Here is a 27,920-nt window from a genome sequence, read left to right on the forward strand (position 1 = left end):
AGTCTTGAATTCCTGGGCTCAAGCAAACCTCCCACCTCAGCCTTCTGAGTAGCTGGGACTACAGGTGTGTGCCACTGTGCCCAGCTCTATACAATTATTAAGAGCAATGTGGAGCTGTATAAATTGGTCTAGAAAGGTATCCACATGTTAGTGATAAATCAGGTCACAAACAGTGTGATTCCATTTTTTGGAAAAAATACCCAGGTGAGCATAAATATACACACAAATATTCACAGCGATTATCTTTGAGAGATTGATATACAGGATTTTCACTTTTTTCCCCAACATTTTTATGTTGTCCAAAGTCTTTACAGTGTGTACATACTAATTTATAGTTAGAAAAAGAATAGAAATTTAAAATTAATAAGTTACTGCTGTTTTAGAGGGCTTTTTCTTTTTAACTTTTCTGCTTCATTCACTGAATTTATTTTTTATGTTGCTTTTATTAAAGCAGAGAAATGCTTTAGAAGCCTAAAGAAAAGGAGCATTTCGGCCGGGTGCAGTGGCTCATGCCTGCAATCCCAGCGCTTTGGGAGGCTGAAGTGGGTGGATCTCCTGAGATCAGGGGTTCAAGACCAGCCTGGCCAACATGGTGAAACCCCGTCTCTACTAAAAATACAAAAATTAGCCAGGCGTGGTGGCGTGCACCTGTAATCCCAGCTACTCAGGAGGCCAAGGCAGGAGAATTGCTTGAACCTGGGAGGTGGAGGTTGCAGTGAGCTGAGATAGTGCCATTGCACTCCAGCCTGGGCAACAAGAGCGAAACTGTCAATTAAAAAAAAAAAGGAGCATTTCTCCGCCTCAACTCTCTCCAGTTTAGTGGCTTTTTCCCCAGAGAAGTTTCAACTATAAGAGTTGTTTCTGTTGGCATTTACTACAACCATATTTTTTAGAGTTCCTATTACGATGAATGACTTGAACTTCCTATGTGGAGTTAGCTCTATAACACCTTCTTTTTCACATTCTTGTCTACCAATTTATTAAATTCCTTTGAAGTTTTACACATTATTATGACAAATACTGTTTACTGTTGAATAAGGATGCAACTTTCTTTTTTTTTGAGATGAAGTCTCTCTCTGTCACCCAGGCTGGAGTGTGGAGTGCAGTGGCACGATCTCGGCTCACTGTAGCTTCTGCCTCCTGGGTTCACATGATTCTGCTGCCTCAGCCTCCCAAGTAGCTGGGACTACAGGCACGTACCGCCACGTCCGGCTAATTTTTATTTATTTTTTAGTAGAGATGGGGTTTTGCCATGTTGGCCAGGCTGGTCTCGAAATCCTGACCTCAGGTAATCTGTCCACCTCAGCCTCCCAAAGTGCTGGGATTACAGGTGTGAGCCACCACGCCCGGTGGATGCAACTTTCTTACAGATCCTTTCATGTGAGTTCAGCTGGACTGTAGCCTTAGCCTGAACCTGCAAATAGCTCTGAAGCATGAAAGGCACTGTGATGGGTGGAATGATGGCCCTGAAGGATGTCCACATCTCAATCCCCTGAATCTGTGCATATGTTAGGTTACATGGCAGAGGAGAGTTAAGGTTGCTAATCAACTGATTTCAAATAAAGAGATTATTCTGGATTATCTGGGGGGGGGGGGGGGGGGGCAGTGTAATCACAAAAGTTTTTAAAAAGGAAAAAAGGAAGAAGAGAGTCAGATGTGACTACAGAATAATGAATGGTCAGGCAGAGGCCATACTGCTGGCCTGGAACATAGAGGAAGGGAGCCATGAGCCAAGGAATGCTGGTAGCCTCTTAGAGCTGGAAAAGGCAAGAAAACGGATTCTCACCATTGCCTCAAGAAAGGAACACAGCTCTGCTGACACCTTGATTTTAGCCCAGTGAGGCCCATGCCAGACTTATTACCTCCATACCTGTAAGATGATAAATTTGTGTGTATGTGCTTTTTAAAAAAATAAATAAAAATAAAGACAAGGTCTCACTATGTTGCCCAAGCTGCTCTGGAACTCCTGCACTCAAGTGATCCTCCTGCTTTGGCCTCCCAAAGCGCTGGGATTACAGGCACGAGCCACCGCACCAGGCCTTTTTCTTTTTGTGTGTGTGTGTTTTGTTTTCTTGTAAAGAGAGGGATCTTGCTGTGTTGCCCAGGCTGGTCTCCAACTCCTGGCCTCAAGTGATCCTCCCGCCTCAGCCTCCCGGGAGCTGGGATTACAAGCACATGCCACTCTGCCTAGCTATGTATTTGTGTTGTGTTAATCTGTTAAGTTCGTGTTATTAATAATTTGTTACAGCTGCAATAGAAAACTAATAGAGGCATCACTTAGTTATCTTTCCTGTGGCAAGGGAGCTGGCTTTTTCCTTTCTTTTTTGAGACTGAGTCTCCCTGTTGCCCAGGCTGGAGTGCAGTGGCACGATCTCAGCTCACTGCAACCTCCACCTCCCAGTTTCAAGCGATTCTCCTGCCTCAACCTCCCGAGTAGCTGGGATTACAGGAATGTGCCACCACACCCGGCTAATTTTTTGTATTTTTAGTAAGACGGGTTTCACCGTGTTAGCCAGGATGGTCTCGATCTCCTGACCTTGTGATCCACCCACCTCGGCCTCGCAAAGTGCTGGGATTACAGGCGTGAGCCACCACGCCCGGCGGGAACTGGCTTTTTCTATCACTGAGTCAGTCGGGCATTTGCTGCAGTGTCCCCTCAGAGATTAGGGTGGGTAACCTCCCAGCCAGGTAGGCCCTGTCCTAATGGGAGCAATCCTCAAGAGAACGTTCTAACTGTCAAATAATACTAGAGCTGGCTGGTGGGTGTAGTGGCCCAATAAAAGGGATCTGTATGGGGCACCAACAGTCTACTACAGTGGGTAAATCTAAGCCAATGCTGCATGATGATAATTGTGTCTACAAGGGTGGTGGTGTGGCGGGTGGGCAATAAAACTTAAGTGCAGAACTGAGATATTTAAAGTTATATGAAGTCCTCGTGTTGTTCCAAAATGTTGATTAACCTCACACTCTGAGTGTGCATGCATATTAAAAAATTAAGGGCAGTCCTTAAATGCATTACTTTTAGCAGTGAACAAATACATTTCAAACTTACAAACAAGCAATTCAGTCTTAACAAAGGCAGGAAAAGAAAAAGAAGCATAGAGAAAGTAGGGTAAAGAGGAAGCATAAAATAAAATGGCAAAAAATCAATCCAACTGTATCAGTAATCACACTTCAAAAGGAAAAATGAACAGAATTCACAATGATTTTATATGAACATCACTGTAGAATCGAGTAGTGGGCTTAGCTCCACAGAAAAGGAAATGTTTATAAAACTTCACCATTCAATAGAGAATTCTCAAGGCATCAAGATGTAATAAAGCCTCTTAATTTTTTCTTTTTTTTTTTTTTATGAGACAAAGTCTCACTCTGTCACCCAGGCTGGGGTGCAGTGGTGTGATCTCACCTCACTGCAACCTCCACTTCCTGGGTTCAAGCGATTCTCCTGCCTCAGCCTCCCAAGTAGCTGGGATTACAGGCACGTGCCACCACGCCCAGCTAATTTTTTTGTATTTTTACTAGAGACGAGATTTCACCATATTGGCCAGGCTGGTCTCAAACCCCTGACCTCAAGTGATCTGCCCGCCTCCACCTCACAAAGTGCTGGGATTACAGGTATGAGCCACTGTGCCTGGCCCTAAGTTTTGTATTTTTGGTAGAGAGGAGGTTTCACCACGTTGGCCAGGCTAGTCTCGAACTCCTGACCTCAGGTGATTCGCCCACCCCAGCCTCCCAGAGTGCTGGGATTACAGGCGTGAACCACAGCGCCCAGCTGAAAGACTCTTATTTTTTTTTTTTTATCCTCCTGTCCCCACCTTCAATCTGGGTCTGATTTAGCACCACCTACTCTTTCTTTTTTTTTCTTTTTGAGATGGAGTCTTGCTCTGTCACCCAGGCTGGAGTGCAGTGGTATGATCTCGGCTCAAAGCAAACTCCACCTCCCAGGTTCAAGTGATTCCCCTGCTTCAGCCTCCCTAGTAGCTGGGATTACAGGTATGAGCCACCACACTCGGCTGATTTTTGTGTTTTTAGTAGAGACGGGGTTTCACCACGTTGGCCAGGCTGGTCTCGAACTCCTGACCTCAGATGATCCACCTGCCTCAGCATCCCAAAGTGCTGGGATTACAGGCATGAGCCACTGTGCCCAGTCCGTTTCTTATCTCATATTGTCTTCTTTCTTGGATTACTTATATTTTTGGTTAAACTATTTTCTTGAGTAATTCTTACAGGGTGTGGGAGGTAAACTTCCTGAGTTCTTCTGTGTCTTAAATTACTTTTTGTTCTCATACAATTCAAGATTGACAATATTTTTCCCTTAGAATTTTGAAGACATTGTTCCATTATATTCTAATGTGTTAGTATCTGATGTTGTGTGATGTCAGTCTGATTTTGAACCTTTTTGAGTAACCTTTCTTTTTTCTTTGAAAGCGTTGTGGATTTTTTTTTTTCCCTTGGAGTTCTAAAATTTTGTAAATGTATCTCAAAATGTGATTTCTTAAAAACAGAATTAGAGAACTTTGAAAATGCATGTTAGTGTCCTTTCACTGTGCATTCTTATCATTACACAAAAGATACACATAGTTAACATTTAAAAACATTGAAATATCAGCCATGCACGGTGGCTCACGTCTGTAATCCCAGCACTTTGGGAGGCTGAGGCGGGCAGATCACCTGAGGTTGGGAGTTCGAGACCGGCCTGATCAACATGGAGAAACCCCGTTTAAAAATACAAGATTAGCCAGGTGTGGTGGCACACGCCTGTAATCCCAGTTACTCGGGAGGCTGAGGCAGAATTGCTTGAACCCGGGAGGTGGAGGTTGTGGTGAGCTGAGATCATGCCATTGCACTCCAGCCTGGGCAACAAGAGTGAAACTCCGTCTCAAAAACAAAAACAGAAAACAAACAAAAATGGAAAAATCAAGGCCAGTGGAAATCATGCCATATTTGTTTTTGAAGAGGAGGGCTGGGCACCGGCTCTGTGGAAAGGGGCAGGTTTCGGCAGCAGGAGGGCTTACTTGATAGCTGGTGGGGAGGAGGAGGAGTTGGCAAGTGAGTTGGATGTACTGGAGAGCTAGAGGGATGCAGCTGTTTTGTGTGTTCTATTTCCTGTCCCTGGAATAGTGCCAGTTCTACTTCTCCGATTTTGACACCCTCCTTAGGGCCAGTTTCTTTAGAGAACATTCTTAGACTTTTACTGCCAGCAGTTCTGTTCAGGTGCGGGAGAAAAGGGCATGGTGGAGAGAAAGGAATCTAATTGTCTCTAGTCACACCGATAAGTTTTGAAAATACAGAACATTAGGCAGCCACATGACCCTTTCCCCCTTTCTCCAAGGCTCCTTTGACAAGAACCCTTCTGATGACTGATCTGTGAGTTTCTATCCTCTTACTTCTCTTCCAATATGTTTTTTCAGATGTCCTGAATTTCACATTTTTTTGTTTGTTTTAGAGGGAGGCTGACCCTGTTGCCCAGGCTGTTGTGCAGTGGTGCGATCTCGGCCTTCCGGGTTCAAGCGATTCTGCTGCCTCAGCCTCCAGAGTAGCTGGGACTACAGGTGTGCACCATCACACCTGGCTAATTTTTGTAGTTTTAGTAGAGACGAGGTTTCTCCATGTTGGCCAGGCTGGTCTCAAACCCCTGACCTCAGGTGATCTGCCTGACTCGGCCTTCCAAAGTGCTGAGATTACAGGCATAAGACACCGCACCCGGCCTTCACAAAATTTATAACCTGAGAATGGTACCTGTTTTCTAGCACTGTTATGGTTTTTAAACATCATTTATTTATTTATTTATTTTAAATTTTTATTTTTTAATTTTTTCCCGAGACGGAGTCTCGGTCTGTCACCAGGCTGAAGTGCAGTGGCGCGATCTCAGCTCACTGCATCCTCTGCCTCCCAGGTTCAAGCGATTCTCCTGCCTCAGCCTCCTGAGTAGCTGGGACTACAGGCGTGGGCCACCACGCCCAGCTAATTTTTGTATTTTTAGTAGTAGAGATGAGATTTCACCATGTTGGCCAGGATGGTTTCGATCACTTGACATCGTGATCTGCCCACCTCAGCCTCCCAAAGTGCTGGGATTACAGGCACGAGCCACCTTGCCCAGCCTAAGAGCTTTTATTATGCCAATTTAAAAATGTATATAAAAGTGGAGAGAATAATTTAATGAATCCCCATATACCCATCACTCAGCTTCAATAATTGTCAAGACATGGCCAATCATATTTCAGCTACACTCCCCACTACCTCTAACTGCTCCCTCCCAATTATTTTGAAATATACCCCAGATATATCACTGGTAAATATTTTTGTATGCATCTCTAAAAGATAAGAACTCTTTAAAATATCTATTACTGTCATCACACCAAAAAAATTAACAATAAATCCATAAAATCAAATATCCTCTCAGCATTCAAATTTTTCCAATTATTTCAAATTTTTTCTTTCTATAACAGTTTTTTCAAATCAATATCTAAACAGGATCCACACATTATATTTGATTTCTGTGAAGCTTGTTAATTCTCTTTTAATTTATTGGACCCTTTTCCCTTCCTCCATCCCATACAATTTATTTGCTGATAAAACTAGGTCATTTTCTTATAGAACTTCCTATGTTTTGGATGTTGCTGATTGTATCCTTGTGGTGTTATTTCACATGTTCTTTTGTTCTCTGTATTACCTGTAAACTGTTGGGTAATTCTACATATATAATCAGATTCAGGTTTGATTTTTTAGTCAAGAACATTGCGTAGGTAGTGGTATGTACTTCGTACTGTATGTATCACAAGAAGCAGCACATACTGTGGTTATTTCTCTTTAGGAGATGTTGAGATTGATCAGTGGACTCAGGTGGTGTCAGCCATTATAAAATTTCCCATCAGTTTATTACTTCATGTTTTGAGCACTTTAGTTATCACTGCCTAGATCTCTTATTTATTTTATTCTATTTTTAATTTTTTTGGAGATAGGATCTCACTCTGTCACCCGGGCTGGAGTGCAGTAGTAACATGATCTTGGCTCACTATAGCTTAAATCTCCTGGGCTCAAGTGATCCTCCTCAACCTCATGGTCTCAAGCTATCCTCCCACCTCAGCTTCCTGAGTAGCTAGGACTACAGGCATGAACCACCAGGCCTGGCTAATTTTTGTATTTTTTGTGGAGATGAAGTCTCACTATCTTCCCCAGGATGGGCTTGAACTCCTGGACTCAAACAATCCTCCCACCTCTGCCTCCTAAAGTGTTGGAATTACTGGTGTGAGCCACCGTACCCAGCTAGATCTATTTCATTTGTGGTTACAAAATAACAGTGTTCTAGGTTAGTTATTTGTTCGTGAATGAATAATTTATTTCTATATGTATATAGAGATATGTAGATATATTTTAGAGATGAGGTCTCACTATGTTGTGCAGGCTGGTTTTGAACTCCTGGGCTCAAGCGACCCTCCTGCCTCAGCCTCCCAAAGTGCTGGGATTACAGGCATGAACTGTCATGCCTGGCTAGAATGAATAATTTATAAACATGAATTTATTTTAGAAAAAAAGAACATTTCTTCATCACCTATTTGGTTACTTTTAGATACAGTTAGAACAGGAAGGGCAGGATATGAAAATTTGCATGAATTGGCTAAATTTTTCAAAAAACAATTTACTAAAATGTACTCAAGAAATGCAAAATCTGAATAAAATCTAAAGATTTTTTTTTCTTTTTCCTTTTTTTTTTTGAGGCGGAGTCTTGCTCTGTCGCCTAGGCTGGAGTGCAGTGGCGCAGTCTTGGCTCACTGCAACCTCTGCCTCCCAGGTTCAAGCGATTCTCCTGCCTCAGCCTCCTGAGTAGCTGGGATATCAGGCACATGCCACCACGCCCGGCTAATTTTTATATTTTTAGTAGAGACGGGGTTTCACCATGTTGGTCAGGCTAGTCTCAAACTCCTGACCTCGTGATCCGCCCGCTTTGAGCTCCAAAAGTGCTGGAATTACAGGCGTGAGCCACGGCACCTGGCCTAAAGATTCTTATATCTATTAAATAAATCAAATATACAATTTAAAGTCTCCCATAAAAAAAACTCCAGGCACAGATAGCTTTAATGTTGAATTCTTCCAAACATTTAAACAGAAATAATGGCATTCTTATTTATAGTTTCCAAAGAATAGGAACAGCAGAAAGACTCCCAAACTCATTTGATGAGACCATTATAACATTAATATCCAAGCCTAACAAGGTCATTATAAGAGGAATATTAAAGGCTAATATCTCTATGAACACAAGACTTCAAAATCCTACAAAGGCCAGGCGAGGTGGCTCACACCTGTAATCCCAACACTTTGGGAGGTCGAGGTGGGTGGATCAGCTGAGGTCAGGAGTTTGAGACCAGCCTGGCCAACATAGTGAACCCCGTCTCTACTAAAAATATAAAAATTAGCTGGGTTTGGTGGCGGATGTCTGTAATCCCAGCTACTTGGGAAGCTGAGGTAAGAGAATCGCTTGAACCTGGGAGGCAGAGACTGCAGTGAGCTGAGATCGTACCGCTACACCCCAGCCTGGGTGACAGAATGAGACTCTGTCTCAAAAAAAAAAAAAAAAGAAAGAAAGAAAGAAAAAAAAAGAAAAAATGTTACAAACGAAATGCAGCAACATGTAAAAAGACAATACATCATGGCCACATAGGATTCATTTCAGGAATGCAAGACTGGTTTAACACTTCAAAATAAATCAAGGCTGGGTGTGGTGGTTCATGCCTATAATCCCAACACTTTGGGAAGCTGAGATGGCAGGATCATTTGAGCTCAGGAGTTGGAGACCAGCCTGGGCAACATAGCAAGACCCCATTGATTTGTTTTTCTAAGACCACCAGAGTGGGCACAAAAGAACCAGCGAGTAGGCAAGGGTAAGAGCAAAACTGCAAATTTATTTTTGGTCACCTAGCTTCAGGGGAAGAAGGTGGGTAGGGAGAGGTCTGTCGGCCTCCGGCAAAGGAGGCCAAGAGAGTCACCCTGTGAAGCTCTCCGACGGAGTTCCTAATACAGTCCCGACCGGAGTGAGGGACTGAGGAAGGCCTTGGGGCGCGCTGGCCGGGAGCGGCTTTTCTAGGAGTGGGAGGGCAATAGGCGGGACAGGGGCGTGTCAGGGGGCGTTCTGCAGGCGCGACCAGGTAAATCTTGGTCTCTTCGGATTGACGTCACCTGGCGCATGCCCGGTTGGTCTGCACCTTCCCGGACGCCGGCTGCATTTTTGCGCGCTGTGGGAAAAGTTGATGATGAAGAACCCGGAAGTGCGCCATCCTGCCTCCGTTCATCCAAACACCCATCTCTATAAAACAAATTAAAAAATTACCTGGGCATGGTAGCACATGCCTGTGGTCCCTGCTACTTGGGAGGCCGAGGTGAGATGATCGCTTGAGCCTAAAAGGTTGAGGCTGCCGTGAACTGTGATTGTGCCACTACACTCCAGCCAGAACAACAGAGTGACACCCTGTCTTTTAAAAAAAGAAGGAAAGAAAAGAAAAACTCAGTCAATATTGTGGAGAAAAGGTACACTGTTGGTAGAAATGTAGATTGGGACAGCCATTATGGAAGACAGTATGGAGGTTTATAAATAAATTAAAAATAGAGCTATCATATAACCCAGCAATTCCTTTTCTGGATGTAAATCCAAAGGAAATGGAATTACCACCCTGTAAAGATGTCAGAACTCCTATATTCATTGCAGCATTATTCACAATAGCCATTATTCACTTCGGTTATGAAAAAACATAAGTGTCACTTGATAGACAAAGGAATAAAAAAATATAATACAATGAAATATTATTTAACCCTTAAGAAAGAAAGAGACCTTGCCATTTGCCACAATGTGGATAAGCCTAGAGGACATTATGCAAAGTGAAATAAGTCAGACACAGAAAAATATTGTGTGATCTCACTAACGTGGGGAATCTAAAATAACCCCAACATGTAAATATACAGAGATAAAGAACACAACAGTGATTACAACGTAGGGATTGGGGATGGGAAAGGAAACTGGGAGATGCAGGTCAGAGGATACAAAGTAGCATATATGCAGGATCAACAATGTAAGGACTATAGGTAATATTAATAAAATTGTGCTATATTTGGGATTCATGGTAGATGAGTAGATTTTAGCTGCTCTTGAAACAATAGAAAAGAAAAGGGTAACTGCAAAATAATGGATATGTTAATTTGCTTCACTATAGTAACCTTTTTACTATGTGTATTTATCCCATAACATCATGTTGTGTGCCTTAAATATACAACATAAAAAACCCGTCAATGTATTTTGCCTCATTAACAGAATAAAGGAAAAGGCCATATTCTCATTTAGTAGATGCAGAAAAAGCATTTAATTAAGCAATTGCCTATGATAAAAAATATGGACTCAAAGTTAGAAGGAAACTTCTGCAATCTGATAAAAGGTATCTACAAAAAGCCTACAGCTAGCATTGTATTAATGGTGAAACAGTGTGCACATTTGGAATGAAACCAGGAAGTCTACTTTAACTGCTTCTATTCAACATTGTGTTGAATAGCCAGTGTGTTATTAAACTTGAATTTTGCCAATCTGATAGGTGAGAAATGGTATCTGAGTATAACTTTAATTTGCATCTCTTTTATTACCAGTGAGGGTGAATATCTTTTCATAAGCTTAAGGAACATCTGCATTTTTTTTTCTTAAAATGCGTGTTCATTTCTCTTTCCCATTTTTTTCTATGAGGGTAGGTGGCCCTTTTGTTTTCTATTTTTAAAAAAATACTTAAAGGAAATTAAACCTTTTTCTGTGATACAGGTTCCAAATATATTTTCCCAATTTGTCATTTGTCTTTTTCCTTGACTTATGATGTATTTTGGCATGCAGTTTTCCCTTTCACTTTTATGTGGTCCAATTTAGTAATATTTTTCCCTTCTTGCTTATGGATTTTGAGTCCTAGTTAGGAAGATTTTTTGCACTCCCAAGCTATAAAACAATTTACCTATGTTTTCTTCTAGACTTGTATAGTTTAATTTTTTACTTATAAATCTCTGCTTTATCTGGAATTTATCAGATCCCTTTTTATCTTTTTCTATCTAGCTAACCAGTTACATAATTACCATTTACTAAAAAGTCAATCTTTCCTCCATTGTATTGAGATGTTACCTTTATCGTATGCCAAATTTCCATATGCAAGTGGGTTCATTTCTAGATGTTATGCTCATGTGCCAGTACTCCACTTTAAATTATTGAGGCTTTATATTTTTCAAAAAAAACACTTTATCTTATTTATCTTTTTCAGATGGAAATATAGAAGAATGGTTTATTATTTTAATAGGATGGATTTCTCAAAGGAGCAACATACCATTGCTAGAGTAGGTAGCTAGTCAGACATGAGCAGGCAGGGGAGGGCCTCACCCCCAGGAATGTCAGGTGTCCATCAGGTGATGGTCAAGTGGTTGATATCTGTCTCTCTAAAATGACAATTGGTCACAGCCAGTGCCAGGGAAAGGCAGTCTCCCAATACATAGAAAACACCTGGAGCTGGTGATCAGCAGCTTCCTGATAAGATCTCAGGAGTTGGGCAAGTGGACTCACGCATGTGCACTAAGAGGCAAAATGGTGGAGTTTAACCAGTATATAACTTTCCTCTGGGACTACTTGACTGGTAAGGGAAAAATGCCTCAAATGAGTATGTGCACAACTTCAGTAAACACACAGTGCATGCAACCCCTCCCAAGGGCTGGCAGGCCACTATGCATGTGGACAGCCCACCCTAAGGGAAGAATCAAGGGAGAAGAAACACAAACCCCAGGAAGCATGCCAATGTATAAATCCCCATATCAAGGGCCAAATAGGGCACTTGAATCTCTCGAGTTGCCCCCTTGGCCCTCTTTCAAGTGTACTTTGCTTCCTTTCACTCCTGCTCTAAAACTTTTTAATAAACTCTCACTCCTGCTCTAAAATTTGCCTTGTTCTCTCCCTCTGCTTTGAACTGACTTCTGCCCCTTGGCCAAATTCTTTCCTCCAACGAGGCTAGGATTGAGTTTGCTGCAAACCCATACAGATTTGCAGCTGGTAACACCATAAAGAAAAAAATAATAATAATTTTGACTGTATCAATATTTAAAAGTTTAGTATCATAAAAGACACCATAAACAAGGTTTAAAATCAAGGATATAAGGAGATATTTGACACATATAATATACAAATACTCCAACATATATAACAACGTCTACAAATCAAAATGAAAATGAGCCACCACACCCACCGTCTGTATCCTTTTTGATTTTTTATTGTAGTAGAATACACATCATAGTTATCATTTTAACCATTTCTGAGTGTATAATTCAGAGGCATCAAATACATTCATATGTATTTGATATGAATCAATACCCATCACCACTAACTACACCCAAAACTTTTTCATCATCCCCACATAAACTCTATACCCATTTGTTGTGATATTGGAAAAAGCAAAATTTTTTTCTCTACTCTCACACAGTCAACACTTCTGATACCAGATGTGTGGGGGTATTTCCCCACATACCACAAGTGATTCTGCCGACACAAGCTGAGTGTCTGCTTATTCAATTAGATAGCATCAGATCCCACAGGTTTGAGGCTCAGTCCCACAAGAATATCCCTCACTTCAGATGTCAGTCACAGGTCTGGGCCTCCAAAACTTCTGATAAACCACCTACAAATCAGGGCTCCCATGACTCTCCCCTTTGGTTTGATTATTTTGCTCAAGTGGCTCACAGCTCTCAAGGAAACACTTTACTTACATTTACCCATTTATTATAAAGGATGTTACAAAGGATACAGATGAACAGCCAGATAGAAGAGATGTGTAGGACAAGACATGTGGGAAGGGGCGTGGAACTTACATGCCCTCTCAGTATGCACTACCATCTGGGAATCTCCACTTGTGCAGCTATCTGAAAGCTCCCAGAACTCAGTCCTATTGGGACTTTATGGAGGCTTCATTGTGTATGCATGATTGATTAAACTATTGGCCATTGATGATCAATTTAACCGCCAACCCCTTTCCCCTACCCAGAGGTTGGGGGATGAAGCTGAAAGTCCCAATCCCCTAATCATGTCTAGGTCTTTCCAGTGAAACCAGTTCCCATCCTAAAGCTATGTAGGCGTCCTCAGCCAGCTGTCAACTAATTAGCATATAAAAGACACCTATCACTCCAGAGATTGCAAGGGATTTGGGAGCTGTAGGCCAGGAAATAGACTAGGAAGACAAGATGTATATTTCACAATATCAGCACTATTAAACAGTAACACCCTTTCCCTCTTTCCCTAGCGCTCCCCACCCCCAACTTCTATTCTGCTTTCTTGTCTCTATGAATTTATCTATTCTAGGTACCTCCTGTAAGTGGGCTCATACAATATTTGTCCTTCTGTTCTGTTTTACTCATTAAGCATAATGTTTTCAAGGTCCATGTATGTTGTAGCATCTATCAAAATATCATTCCTTTTTATGGCTGAATAGCATTTCCTAATCCATTTTTTATTATAAAATATATTATTTATTTATTTATTTATCTACACTCCTTGTTTCTTAGGTAATAGAATGTGTGTGTGTGTGTATATATAAATTTTTTTTTTTTTTTTAAGACAGATTCTCCCTCTGTTGCCCAGGCTGGAGTGCAGTGGCGCAATCTTGGCTTACTGCAACCTCTACCTCCCAGGCTCAAGTGATTCTCGTACCTCAGCCTCCTGAGTAGCTGGGACTACAGGTGCATGTATTTATAAATACAGAGTCTCACTCTGTCATCCAGGCTGGAGTGCAGGAACACTATTGAGCTATGCAAAGACTAAAAAAATGCTTTATGTACTGAAATAAAAAACCACACGATCTCTGTTCAAGTGATACAGGAGGCAGAAAGAAATTATTTAGGCAGATAGTGAGGGCAAAAGAGTCCCTGGCAAGGCTTCCCTGCTAATAAAAAGAAGCCCAAGAAATTATTTTTTCCTAACAAAGAGCAGCCTGAAAAATAGAGCTGCAAACATAGATAGGCAAGCTGGAAACTTGCATGGAGGAATGCTGGCCCCCGTGCCAATAGGAAAGTGCTACCCAGGGGTGAGGCATGTCCAACAAGGAGGCTCCATCTTCCCTTTTTTTGTTACCACGTGTACAGTAATAAAGAAATGGGCAACACGACCCAGCTCGGGCAGAGAACCGGCCTGCATAATAAAAGATTCGGGTGGGGGAGACCAGAGATTCACACCCTATGCAAATGGCACACCTATTCTAACCAGTCTTTTGTGCCCTATGAAACTCAGACCCTGCCTCCTCGCCAGCTCATCTATAAAACCCCCTGCATTTCACCATGGTTCTGGCAACCATTTTTCTGGGACCCATCTCTGCAGCAGAGAGCTATTGTCTTTCTTTCGCCTATTAAACTTCCGCTCTCAACCTCACTCTGTGTGTGTCTGCATCCTTGTTCTCTGTGGCCACAAGACAACGAACCTCTGGTGTTACTCCAGACAATGAGGTTGTTTCACAACCTCTGCCTCCTGGGTTCAAGCAATTTTTTTTTTTTTTTTTTTTTTTTTTTGAGACGGAGTCTCGCTCTGTCGCGGGGTCTGGAGTGCAGTGGCCGGATCTCAGCTCACTGTAAGCTCCGCCTCCCGGGTTTAGGCCATTCTCCCGCCTCAGCCTCCAGAGTAGCTTGGACTACAGGCGCCCGCCACGTCGCCCGGCTAGTTTTTTGTATTTTTTAGTAGAGACGGGGGTTTCACCGTGTTAGCCAGGATGGTCTCGATCTCCTGACCTCGTGATCCGCCCGTCTCGGCCTCCCAAAGTGCTGGGATTACAGGCTTGAGCCACGCGCCCGGCCGGTTCAAGCAATTCTTGTGCCTCAGCCTCCCAAGTAACTGAGATTACAGGTGTGTGCCATCATGCCCAACTAAAGTTTTTTTTTTTTGTATTTTTAGTAGAGACAGGATTTCACCATGTTGGTCGGGCTGGTCTCAAACTACTGACCTCAAATAATCCACCTGCCTCAGTTTCTCTAAGTGCTGGGATTACAGGCATTAGCCACCGAACCTAGTCAAAATGTCTTTATTTTTAACAAAGACTGAAGAGTTTATGGTTTATGGTAATCTGAGAAACAAACTTGTTAACTCTTCATTGACAGGAGTAGAAGTAGTTTAGTTTTCTGGAAAGCAAGAGTTGATTAGGAATTTAGATGAACCCCAGATAGACTTTCTCTGGTAATAATCTGCTTTAATAGTCTGCTATTGAAAAAGAGTTTCTCTTTTTAAGAGAAACTGACCAAATATGAACAAATAGGGATCAGCTGGCTAGTAAGTCAGTGTTTGGCTGCTTAGGGGTAGTAATTTAATTTGTAATCCTCTTCCCTCAGTCAGGGTTGCTTGAGAGTATATTTTATGTGACAATATTATGGTGATATTCAGTAAAACTAAAAGAAAATGACACATGAGTAGCATTCTCACCAAGAACCAAGGCATATAAAACTGTAGAAACAGCCCGGGCATGGTGGTTCATGTCCATAATCCCAGCACTATGAGAGGTGAGGCGGGCAGATCACTTGAGGCCAGGAGTTCTACACCAGTCTGGCCAACGTGGTAAAACCCCATCTCTACTAAAAATTCAAAACTTAGCCAGGGATGGTGGCATACGCTTGTAATCCCAGCTACTCTGGAGGCTGAGACAGGAGAATCGCTTGAACCTGGGAGGTGGAGGTTGCAGTGAGCTGAGATGGCACCACTGCACTCTATCCTGGGTGACAGAGCAAGACTCCGTCTCCAAAAAAACCCCAAAAGACAAAAAACTGTAGAAACATAATTTTTATATCTAGAGACACAAAACAAAACAACAAAAACCAACCAAATAAACAAAAACCCAGCTGGCCCTGGTGCTACGTGCCTGTAGTCCCAGCTACTCAGCTGAGGCAGGAGGATCACTGGAGCCCAGGAGTTTGAGAGCGCAGTTTGTGCCACTGCACTCCAACCTGAGTGACAGAGCGGGACCCTTTCTCGAAAATGTAAAAAAGAGAAAAAGACACATAAGCAACAACCCAGTCTGTGTTGGTCCTTTATTGACTGAGAAGTGGCAAAAAATTGATTGAAGAAGTGCTCTTAATTTGAAAATAAAGTGATCAAGGCAGGGATCCTAAAGATTTGCTACAGAAACAAAGGTAAATGATAGGAAAGGAGGGAAGAGGAGGCCTGAGGGGGGCAGGGGCTAGAAATGGGAAGCAGCAGGTGTAGAAATAAAAAAAAAATAAAAAGGCTGGGCGCGGTGGCTCACACCTGTAATGCTAGCACTTTGGGAGGCCAAGGTGGGCAGATCACGAGGTCAGGAGATTGAGACCATCCTAGCTAACAACGGTGAAACCCCATCTCTACTAAAAACACACAAAAAAATAGCTGGGCGTGGTGGCGGGCACCTGTAGTCCCAGCTACTCGGGAGGCTGAGGCAGGAGAATGGTGTGAACCTGGGAGGCAGAGCTGGCAGTGAGCCGAGATCATGCCACTGCACTCCAACCTGGGTGACAGAGCGAGACTCCATCTCAAGTAAATAAATAAATAAATACATAAATAAAATAAAAAAAAAAAATATCCAGGCCATGCGTGGTGTCTCAGCTCAACCCCAGCACTTTGGGAGGTCAAGGCAGGCGAATCACTAGAGGTGAGGAGTTCGAGACTAGCCTTTCCGATATAGTGAAACCCCGTCTCTACCAAAAGTACAAAAAAATTAGCCAGGTGTAGCGGCGTGCAATTGCAGTCCCAGCTATTCGGGAGGCTGAGGCACCAGAGTCGTTGAACCCAGACGGAGGAGGTTTCAGTGAGCCGAGATCACACCATTGCACTCCAGCGTGGGCGACAGAGCAAGACTTGGTCTCAAAAAAAAAAAAAAAAAAAAAAAAATCCAGATTCATGTACAAATCTGCTGTCTACATGGGCGATGCTGTAAAGTGAAAACTGGTGTTTCAGATAAAGACCTGGAAGAACAGCAAGATCCGAAATTAATGAAAATTCTGTGTTGCAGCATTCTGGGTTTAATAAGAGAAGTCTCGCTCTGTCGCCCAGGCTGGAGTGCAGTGGCCGGATCTCAGCTCACTGCAAGCTCCGCCTCCTGGGTTTACGCCATTCTCCTGCCTCAGCCTCCCGAGTAGCTGGGACTACAGGCGCCTGCCACCTCGCCCGGCTAGTTTTTTTTTTTTATATTTTTTAGTAGAGACGGGGTTTCACCATGTTAGCCAGGATGGTCTGGATCTCCTGACCTCGTGATCCGCCCGTCTCGGCCTCCCAAAATGCTGGGATTACAGGCTTGAGCCACCGCGCCCGGCCTATTTATTTATTTTTTTAACAGGAGTTGGGAAGTTGTGGTAGATGATCTCAAAATTCCCTTATAGTTCTGAAACATATTCTACAGTTGTAGTGCTTATAGAGTTACTTCTTAGACCACGTGCTCATAGTAAAATGGGCTGTCACTTCTGTTCCATCAGTGGGAAAATATATCATGAAGACTGAATAGCTATGTGAGATTGAACAATTTGTAAGTATTGGAATAAAGTGGTGGTTCTCAAACTGTGGATCCTCTTAGCATAATGTTTTTGAGATGGGTCAGTGTTGTGTGTATTTGTAGCTTGTTGCTTTTTGTGGCTGAGTGGTACTTCATTGTGTTGACATACCCAGAGTTTACCTATTCGTCTGTTTATAGATAAGGAATACTTCTGGGTTTTGTCTCCTATGCTGAAGCTACTCTCAACATTTGCACACAGTTCTTTGTTTAGACATGTTTTCTTCTTTTTCTTTCGTTTTTTTCAAGACAGAGTCTTGCTTTGTCACCCAGGCTGGAGTGCAATGGTGTGATCTTGGCTCACTGCAACCTCCGCCTCCTGGGTTCAAGCGATTCTCCCACCTCAGCCTACCGAGTAGCTGGGGTTACAGGTACCCGCCATCATGCCCAGCTAATTTTTGTATTTTTGGAGAGACGGGGTTTCACCATGTTGGCCAGGCTGGTCTTGAGCTCCTGACCTCAGGTGATTCCCCCGCCTCGGCCTCCCAAAGTGCTGGGACCACAGGCGTGAGCCACCGTGCCCAGTCAGTTTAGACATGTTTTCATTTATGTTGGGTAAATATCCAGTAATAGAATTTCTGGGTTGTATGGCAGGTGATTTTAACTGCCAAACTGTTTTCCAAAGTAGTTGTGCCATTTTCCATTCCCATCAGCAATGCATGAGAGTTCCATTGGTGTCATAATCTTGCCAACAACTAGAATGATCAGATGTTTACATTTTAGACATTCTAGGGGGGATATAGTAGTATTTCACTGTGTTTTTAATTTGCATTTCTCGGATGACTAATGATTTTGAGTGTCTTTTGTTCTGTACCTACTTTTTAAAAATTTGCAAAATAACAGCCGGGCGTGGTGGCTCACGCCTGTAATCCCAGCATTTTGGGAGGCTGAGGCGGGTGGATCACAAGGTCAGGAGTTCAAGACCAGCCTGGCCAAGACGGTGAAACCCCGTCTCTACTAAAGATACAAAAATTAGCCGGGCGTGGTGGCATGCGCCGTAATCCCAGCTACTCGGAGGCTGAGGCAGAGAATTGCTTGAACCTGGGAAGCGGAGGTTGCAGTGAGCCGAGATTGAGCCACTGCATTCCAGCCTGAGTGACAGAGTGACACTCCATCTCAAAAACAAACAAACAAACAAAAAATAAATAAAATAAAAATTTGAAAAATACTAAACTCAAAGATCCTAGCTTGTACCCATGGAGTCATTTGATTCTAAAAGTCTTAGGATGACAACAGCATAGCCATTTCACATGGTATAAATCTATACAATTTACAATGCCCTTAAGGGTGGATACTGTACACACAGTTCCTGACATATTGTAGTTTCAATAAACACGGGCTGAATTATGGTCTAATGAAATGCTTAAAGGCAACAGTCACCATTATTAAGGGCAGGAAGGGTTTTACAGAATGTGATGTATCTGATTTAATTTGGATATTTCAATATCTCTGATTTTATTAGGCAGTGAAGCTCCTAAGGGGGAAATCATTTTTAAGATTATTTTTAATTAATAATATGTCAAAAATAATGGCAGAATCCTGGAAATTTAAGACTGGAAAAGATTCCTGTGTAAAGCAGTTCTTTAAAAATACAGAGCATGGCTGGGCATGGTGCCTCACGTCTATAATCCTAGCATTTTGGGAAGCTGAGGGGAGAGGATCGATTGAGGCCAGGAGTTTGAGACCAGCCTGGGCCAGATAGTGAGACCCAGTCTCTACAAAAAATAATAATAACAAATTAGCCAGGTGTAGTGGCACATGCCTGTAGTCCTAGCTACTCAGGAGGCTAAGGTGGGAGGATCACTTGAGTCCAGGAGTAACAGTAAACTGTGATTATGCCGCTGCACTCCTGCCTGGGTGACAGAGCAAGACCCTGTCTCTAAAAAAATTTAAAAACAAGTAATAAATAAAAATACAGGGCATGATCTCTACAGTACTTAGTTTCTCCATCTACAAAATAGGACAAGTAGTAAATCTGAGCCCTTTCTTGAGACGGAGTTTCTTTCTTGCTGTCCAGGCTGGAGTGCAGTAGCGCGATCTCGGCTCACTGTAACCTCCGCCTCCCGGATTCAAGCGATTCTCCTGCCTCAGCCTCCTGAGTAGCTGGGATTACAGGCGCCCACCACCACACCTGGCTAATTATTGTATTTTTAGTAGAGACAGGGCTTCACTGTGTTGGCCAGGCTGGTCTTGAACTCCTGACCTCAAGTGATCCACCCGCCTCGGCCTCCCAAAGTGCTGGGATTACAGGTGTCAGACACCACGCCCGGCCTGAGCCCTTTCTTAACTCTAGTCAGCCTCAATAGTTTGAACTGCCTCGTGACGATTAGGTAGTTTTGTCATGTTATTAGATTACTGAGATTTAATAGCAAGATTTTGGAGGAAAAAGAATATCCCTGGCGGTACTGACAAATATGTTTTTTTCCTTTATTTTTTTATTTTTTGAGACGGAGTTTCGCTCCTGTTGCCCAGGCTGGAGTGCAATGGCATGATCTCGGCTCACCGCAACCTCCACCTCCCGGGTTCAAGCGACTCTCCTGCCTCAAGCTTCCCGAGTAGCTGGGATTACAGGCATGTGCCACCACACCCGGCTAATGTTGTATTTTTAGTTGAGACGGGGTTTCTCCATGTTGGTCAGGCTGCTCTTGAACTCCCGACCTCAGATGATCTGCCCACCTTGGCGTCCCAAAGTGCTGGGATTACAAACGTGAGCCACCGCGCCCGGCTATTTCCTTTATTTTTAAAATTTTTTATTTATTCATTTATTAATTTTTTTTTTTTTTTTTTTTGAGACAGAGTCTCGCTCTGTCGCCCAGGCTGGAGTGCAGTGGCCTGATCTCAGCTCACTGCAAGCTCCGCTTCCCGGGTTCACGCCATTCTCCTGCCTCAGCCTCCCTAGTAGCTGGGACTACAGGCGCCGCCACCTCGCCCGGCTAGTTTTTTGTATTTTTTAGTAGAGACGGGGTTTCACCGTGTTAGCCAGGATGGTTTCGATCTCCTGACCTCGTGATCCGCCTGTCTCGGCCTCCCAAAGTGCTGGGATTACAGGCTTGAGCCACCGCACCCGGCCCATTTATTTATTTTTGAGTTGGGGGTCTCACTCTGTCACCCAGGCTGGAGTGCAATAGTGTGATCTTGCCTGACTACAACCTCTGCCTCCTGGGTTCAAGCGACCCTCTCACCTCAGCCTCCCGAGTAGCTGGGGACATAGGTGCCACCACACTCAGCTAATTTTTTGTGTTTTTAGTAGAGACAGGATTTCACCATGTTGCCCAGGCTGGTCTCAAACTCCTGACCTCAAGCGATCTGCCTGCCTTGGCCTCTCAAAGTGCTGGGATTACAGGCATGAGCCACCGTGTCTGGTGTTTGACAAAGATCTTTTTATGCATTTTTTTTTTCCTGTAAGCTAATTAAGTGAATTGAACCTCTTGATTTCCTAGCTATGATAGTTAAATATGCATGAATTCTTTTTTCCTAACATTTTATTGTGAAGATTTTCAAACATACAGAGAAGCTGAAAGAATGCTACAATAAACACTCATCTACCTAACACCTAGATTCTACAATTAAAATTTTGCTGGACTTGCTTTTTATCATATATCTATCCATCTATTTATTGCTTTATCCATCTTCTTTGTTTTTGACATATTTCGAAGTGAATGACAGATATCAGTGCACTTCCCCCTAAATGATTATAAATTCTGTTTTAAGGATGGACTCTCTGGGTGTGTATACTCACTGCTGCATACACATGCCTACTTTCTGGAAATAAAATATGCTAGTGGCTGGGCGCCGTGGCTCACGCCTGTAATCCCAGCACTTTGGGAGGGTGGATCACCTGAGGTCAGGAGTTCGAGACCAGCCTGGCCAAGATGGAGAAACCCCGTCTCTACTAAAAATACAAAAATTAGCCGGGGGTGGTGGCACATGCCTGTAATCCCAGCTACTCAGGAGGCTGATACAGGAGAATTGCTTGATCCTAGGAGGCAGAGGTTGCAGTGAGCCAAGATTGTGCCACTGCACTCCCGCCTGGGTGACAGAGCAAGACTCTGTCTCAAAAAAAAAAAAAAAAAAAAGGAAAAGAAAAAAAATCCTAAAGTTCATATGGAACCCCAAAAGGGCCCGAATAGCCAAAGCAATCCTAAGCAAAAAGAACAAATTCAGAGGCATCACATTGCCTGACTTCAAATTATACTACAAGGCAATAGTAACTAAAATAGCATGGCACTGATACACAAAAATAGATACATAGATCAATGAAATAGAATAGAGAACTCAGAAATAAAGCTACATATCTACAACCAACTGATCTTCAACAAAGTCAACAAAAATAAACAATAGGCAAAGGACACCCTTTTCAATAAATGGTGCTGGGAAAACTGGCTAGCCACAATCACGACAATGAAACTGGACCCATACCTCTCTCCATATACAAAAATTAACTCCAGATGGATTAAAGACCTGAACATAAGACCTGAAACTATAAAAATCCTAGAAGAAAACCTAGGAAAAACCCTTCTGGATATTGGCCTGGGTAAAGAATTTACAATGAAGACCCCAAAAGCAAATCCAAGACAAATAAAAATAGACAAATGGGACTTAATTAAACTAAAAAGTTTCTGCACACCAAAAGAAATAATCAACAGAGTAAGCAGTTGACCTACAGAAAGGGAGAAACTATTTGCCAATTATGCGTCTGACAAAGGACTAATATCCATAATCTACAAGGAACTCAAACAACTTAAACAAGAAAAAAACCAAACAGCCCCATTAAAAACTGGGCATTTTTTGCCCAACTGTTCAAAGAATATGAACAGACATTTTTCAAAAGAAGACATACAAGCAGCCAACAGCACATGAAAACATGCTCAGCATCACTAATCGTTGGAGAAATGCAAATTAAAATCACAATGAGATATCATCTTACACCAGTCAGAATGGCTATTATTAAAAAGTCAAAAAACAACAGATGTTGGCATGGATGCACAGAAAAGGGAACATTTATACACTATTAGTGGAAATGTAAATAAGTTCAACCTCTGTGGAAAACAGTATGGAGATTTCCCAAAGAAATAAAAATAGAACTACCATTCAACCTAGCAATCCCACTATTGGGTATCTACCCAAAGGTAAAGAAATCACTATATAGATAAGGCACCTGCACTTGTATGTTCATTGTGGTATTATTCCCAATAGCACAGTCACGGAAATAACATTAAGTGTCCATCAGTGGTTGACTGCATTAAAAAAAAAAAAAATGTGGGCTGGGCATGGTGGCTTATGCCTGTAATCCCAGCACTTTGGGAGGCCAAGACTGGTAGGACTACTTGAGCTCAGGAGTTTGAGCCAGCCTGGGCAACAAAGTGAGATCTTGTCTCTACTAAAAATTAAAAAAAAAAATTCAGCCGGGCATGATGGTGTATGCCTATAGTCCCAGCTACTTGGGAAGCTGAAGTTGGAGGATAGCTTGAGCCCAGGAGATCGAGGCTGCAGTCAGCTGTGATTGTGCTACTGCACTCCAGCCTGGGTGACAGAACAAGACCTTGTCTCAAAAAAGAAAAAGTAATTTAAAAAAACAGTGGTATATATACACCATGGAATACTACATAGCCACAAAAAAGAACGAAATCCTGTCCTTTGCAGCAACATAGATGGAGGTAGAGGCCATTATCTCAGTGAACCAACTCAGAAACAGAAAATCAAGTACTGATATTCTCACTTATAAGTGGGAGCTAAACAACAGGTACACATGGACATAAAGATGGAAATAATAGACACAGGGGACTCCAAAAGGGGGAGGGTTGAAAAATTACCTATCGGGTAAAATGTTCAGTATTTGGGCAAAATCTAAAATAAAATGATGGTTGAGCATGGTGGTTCATGCCTATAATCCCAGCACTTTGGGAGGCCAAGGCAGGCGGACTGCTTGAGGTCAGGAGTTTGAGACCAGCCTGGCCAACATGGTGAAACCCTGTCTCTACTAAAAATACAAAAATTAGCCAGGCATGGCGGTGGGCACCTGTAATCCCAGCTACTCAGGAGGCTGAGGCAGGAGAATCGCTTGAGCCCAGGAGGAGGAGGTTGCAGTAAGCCAGGATCGTGCCACTGCACTCCAGCCTGGGTGACAGAGAGAGATTAAAAAAAAAAATACAATTCAAGAAAGAAAAGTTTTTGGGGGGTTTTTGTTTAACAACCCTTGCTCGGCTTACAAAATTATTTTACTGAGGTATCTTGGGCTCATCATCTAATTTTTTCTGTTCCTCATTTTTCTCATTTACATCTAAAATAATTGTGTATTTTCTTACTAAGTGCTCTGAAATCTGCCGATAACAAGATAACTCAGTGGTTTCAAGATGACAACCGCCACACAAAAACACCACCTAGAGGATGAACACATCATCTCTGAAGTTAGTTAGGAAAGGGAATAGGAGTCTGCAACAGGTGTGTGGATTCCTCTACAGTATTTTCTCAGTTTTTGCATATGCTTCCTTAATTCCAATGGCTTCTTGGTTTAGGTAATCTGAACAATTTTCTCTGAATTTCTCATCTCCACTTTCTTTTCTTTCCTTTCCTTTCTTTTTTTCTTTTTCTTTCTTCTTCTTCTTTTTTTTTTTTTTTTTGAGACGGAGTCTCGCTCTGTCATCCAAACTGGAGTGCAGTGCAGTGGTGCGATCTCGGCTCACTGCAACCTCCGTCTCCCAGGTTCAAGCAATTCTCCTACCTCAGCCTCCCAAGCAGCTGGGATTACAGGAATGTGCCACCACATCCAGCTAATTTTTTTGTATTTTTAGTAGAGACGGGGTTTCGCTATGTTGGCCAGTCTGGTCTCAAACTCCTGACCTCAGGTGATCTGCCCACCTCGGCCTCCCAAAGTGCTAGGATTACAGGCATGAGCCATCATGCCTGGCCCTCATCTCCACTTTCGATGTCATACATATATCTGAGAAGAACAAAAATAGAAGGAAAGCAACGGGTTGAAAGACAAAAGCAAAAATAAAAAATCATATCCAATCACAATTATTCATTCATGGTAATTATCAATGCATGTTTATTTCTTTTCCATGTTTTTACCAACCTCATCCCTGTCTGCCATTATTAGCTGACTGTCATATCAACTACAGCGGAGAGGAAAGGGAGCGCAAATCCTCATCGTTTCTCCTGAAATTGGAAAGATAGAATAGTGTCTTTGAAAGTCTCCCCCTTGGCAGAGGTTGCAGTGAGCCAAGATCGCGCCATTGCACTCCAGCCTGGGTGACAAGAGTGAAACTCTGTCTCAAAAAAAAAAAAAAAGAAAAGAAAAGAAAAAAGGAAGTCTTCCCCTCATCATTGCACATCATTGCACTCCCTCAGAGTATCACTGACCAACTCACTGGATTGATTTTGATACATTCATGAGAACTTTGTGGTTTTGTTTCTTTTTCCTTGAGATGGTCTATTCACTAATTTTTAAAATAGGTAAACCCATTTGTATAGCAAAATTTCACCAGACACAGGACAGTATATAGTACAAATGAGTCTTTATCGTTCCTACATCCTCCCTAAGTGCCCCTAAACAACCAATGTTGTCAGATTATTATGCATCCTTCCAGACACATTATATGCCTATCCAAGCATGTACTTACAGAGAATCTCCCTGCTCCTTTTTATGCAGATAGAAGCCTTCTGTGCAAATTGTCCCATACCATGCCCTTTAAAAAATTGAGCCGGGTGTGGTGGCGGGCGCCCGTAGTCCCAGATACTCGGGAGGCTGAGGCAGGAGAATGGCGTGAACCCGGGAGGCGGAGCTTGCAGTGAGCTGAGATCGCACCACTGCACTCCACCCTAGGCGACAGAGCGAAACTCCGTCTCAACAGCAACAACAACAACAACAACAACAAAATTGAAGTGTAGCCTACATACAGTAAAGGGCACAAGTCTTATGTGTACAACTCAATGAATTTTTATGTAAGTATACACCTGTGAAACCACCTGCTCAAACAAGATGAGAATGTTATCCACAACCCAGAGGTTCCATGATGTCTAGAGAAGCCAAGAATCTTTAATCTTATGAAGCTTTGATGTGGCAGCAAATTTTTTTTTGTAAGCATGTTTTTTTAAAAAAAGTGACACATTTCTGGCCGGGTACGGTAGCTCATGCCTGTAATCCCAGCACTTTGGGAGGCCGAGGCTAGTGGATCGCCTGAGGTCAGGAGTTTGAGACCAGCCTGGCCAACATGGTGAAACTCCATCTCTACTAAAAATACAAAAATTAGTCTGGCATGGTGGCTCACACCTGTAATCCCAGCACTTTGGGAGGCTGAGGCGGGTGGATCACTTGAGTCTAGGAGTTTGAGACCAGCCATGGCCAACATGGTGAAACCCCATCTCTACTAAAGATACAAAAAATTAGCCAGGCGTGGTGGCAGGCGCCTGTAATCCCAGCTACTTGTGAGGCTGAGGCAGAAGAATTGCTTGAACCTGGGAGGCGGAGGTTGCAGTGAGCCAAGATCGTGCCACTGCACTCCAGCCTGGGCAACAAGAGCGAAACTGTCTCAAAAACAAAACAACAACAACAAACAAACAAACAAACAAAAGTTAGCTGTGCATGGTGGTGGGCGCCTGTAATCCCAGCTACTTGGGAGGCTGAGACAAGATAATTGCTTGTACCCAGGAGTTGGAGGTTGCAGTGAGCTGAGATCGTGCCACTGTACTCCAGCCTGGGAGACAGAGCTAGATTCTGTCTCAAAAAAAAAAAAAAAAAGAAAAAGAAAAAGAAAAAGAAAAAAAGCATAAGAGATTACAGATGTTATGCTAAGACATCACTGCCTCTATGAAAATACTTGTGGCTTTAAGGGGCTGTCCAAGGGGACATGCTACCTATAGCCAAGTGATCCTTGATGATCTCAGGCTGACTTTGTGAATGAATTATCATCCAGAGGTGGTTAATGCTGAAGGAAGTGAAAAGCTGGATGTTTACTCTTTCTACGGAAGATAGGTCGAGAAGGATGGGATTACGTGTAAGAAAAAATGATTTTATTTTGAGGATAACATAGATTATTAAGGCAATTTTGGATCAAACTTGTAGCTCTTAGTGGATCATCAAATTGTCATCTTTCTGAGACAATTTAGACACAGATTTATTTCACGTTAGGAGACTAAGCAAAATAAGAGTACTTCCAGCCACAGTGACAGTTGGTATGGATTTGCTTTGTTTGCAGCATATCCAATATTCTAAGTTCAATTTACAAAAAAGAAAGAAAAGTGTGCAGGGGTGGGGATGTGGAAAGTACATTATGAAAGAACTTTTTAATGTAATTTTAACAGCGCCTTTCAAATTTAGTTTACATAACAAGCTGTTTCCTAGTATGTTTGGATTAGGGGTCAGTAAACTATAGCCTGTAGACCATATCTACCCTGCTGTCTGTTTTTGTAAATAAAGTTTTATTGGAACATAGCCACACTGCCCATTTGTTTACATATTGTCCATGGCTGCTTTTGTGCAACAACAGCAGAGCTGAAGAGTTGCCACGGGGACCATATGGGCTGCAAAGCCTAAAATATTTGCTATCTGGTCCTTTTTAAAAAAGCTTGCTGACTCTTGGTTTAGATTATGATTAGGTTTGCAAAAATTCGATTATGCACATAGTGTTTGATATGAGGTGCAGTTTGATTTTACTCAGTTGCAAGGTTCATGCAGAATTTAATGTGGAGGTAAGTTTTATAGGCTAAAGACTAAATTTTCATGGCAGTGAAAGCCTAAGTAAATAGTTCTCTCATAACTTCTGTCCTTTTTTAGTTACGGCAGCTAAATATAGTGCTGACTAAGTAATCCACACAAATCATTTCATGTTGAATTAGATTATTTTATTTTTAAAATTTTTTTTGAGACGCAGTTTCACTCTTGTTGCCCAGGCTGGAGTGCAATGGCACGATCTTGGCTCACCACAACCTCCGCCTCCCGGGTTCAAGTGATTCTCCTGCCTTAGCCTCCCGAGTAGCTGGGATTACAGGCATGCGCCACCATGCCTGGCTAATTTTTGTATTTTTAGTAGAGACGGGGTTTCGCCACGTTGGCCAGGCCGACCACTATTTATTGACAAGACTTTTTTTCTCTATTGAATTTCTTCTGTACCTTGGTTGAAAAATCATGTGACCATATGTCCTACACCTTACAGCTGTGTAACACTTTATAGTTTTCCAAGCTCTTTAATGTTCATTTCACTCATATGAAAACTTTGTGAGGTGGGCAAGGCAGGTATTACTAACCACATTTCACAGATATGGAAGCATGTTCAGAGAGCTTGTTTAAACTCATACAGTTATAAGTGGCGGACAGGATATCATTACTTTATATCCTGCTTCCTTTTTTTTTTTTTTTCTGAGACAGAGTCTGACCTG

This window comes from Piliocolobus tephrosceles, chromosome 12 (genome assembly GCF_002776525.5).
Source record: "Piliocolobus tephrosceles isolate RC106 chromosome 12, ASM277652v3, whole genome shotgun sequence".
In the NCBI taxonomy this organism is placed as follows: Eukaryota; Metazoa; Chordata; class Mammalia; order Primates; family Cercopithecidae; genus Piliocolobus; species Piliocolobus tephrosceles.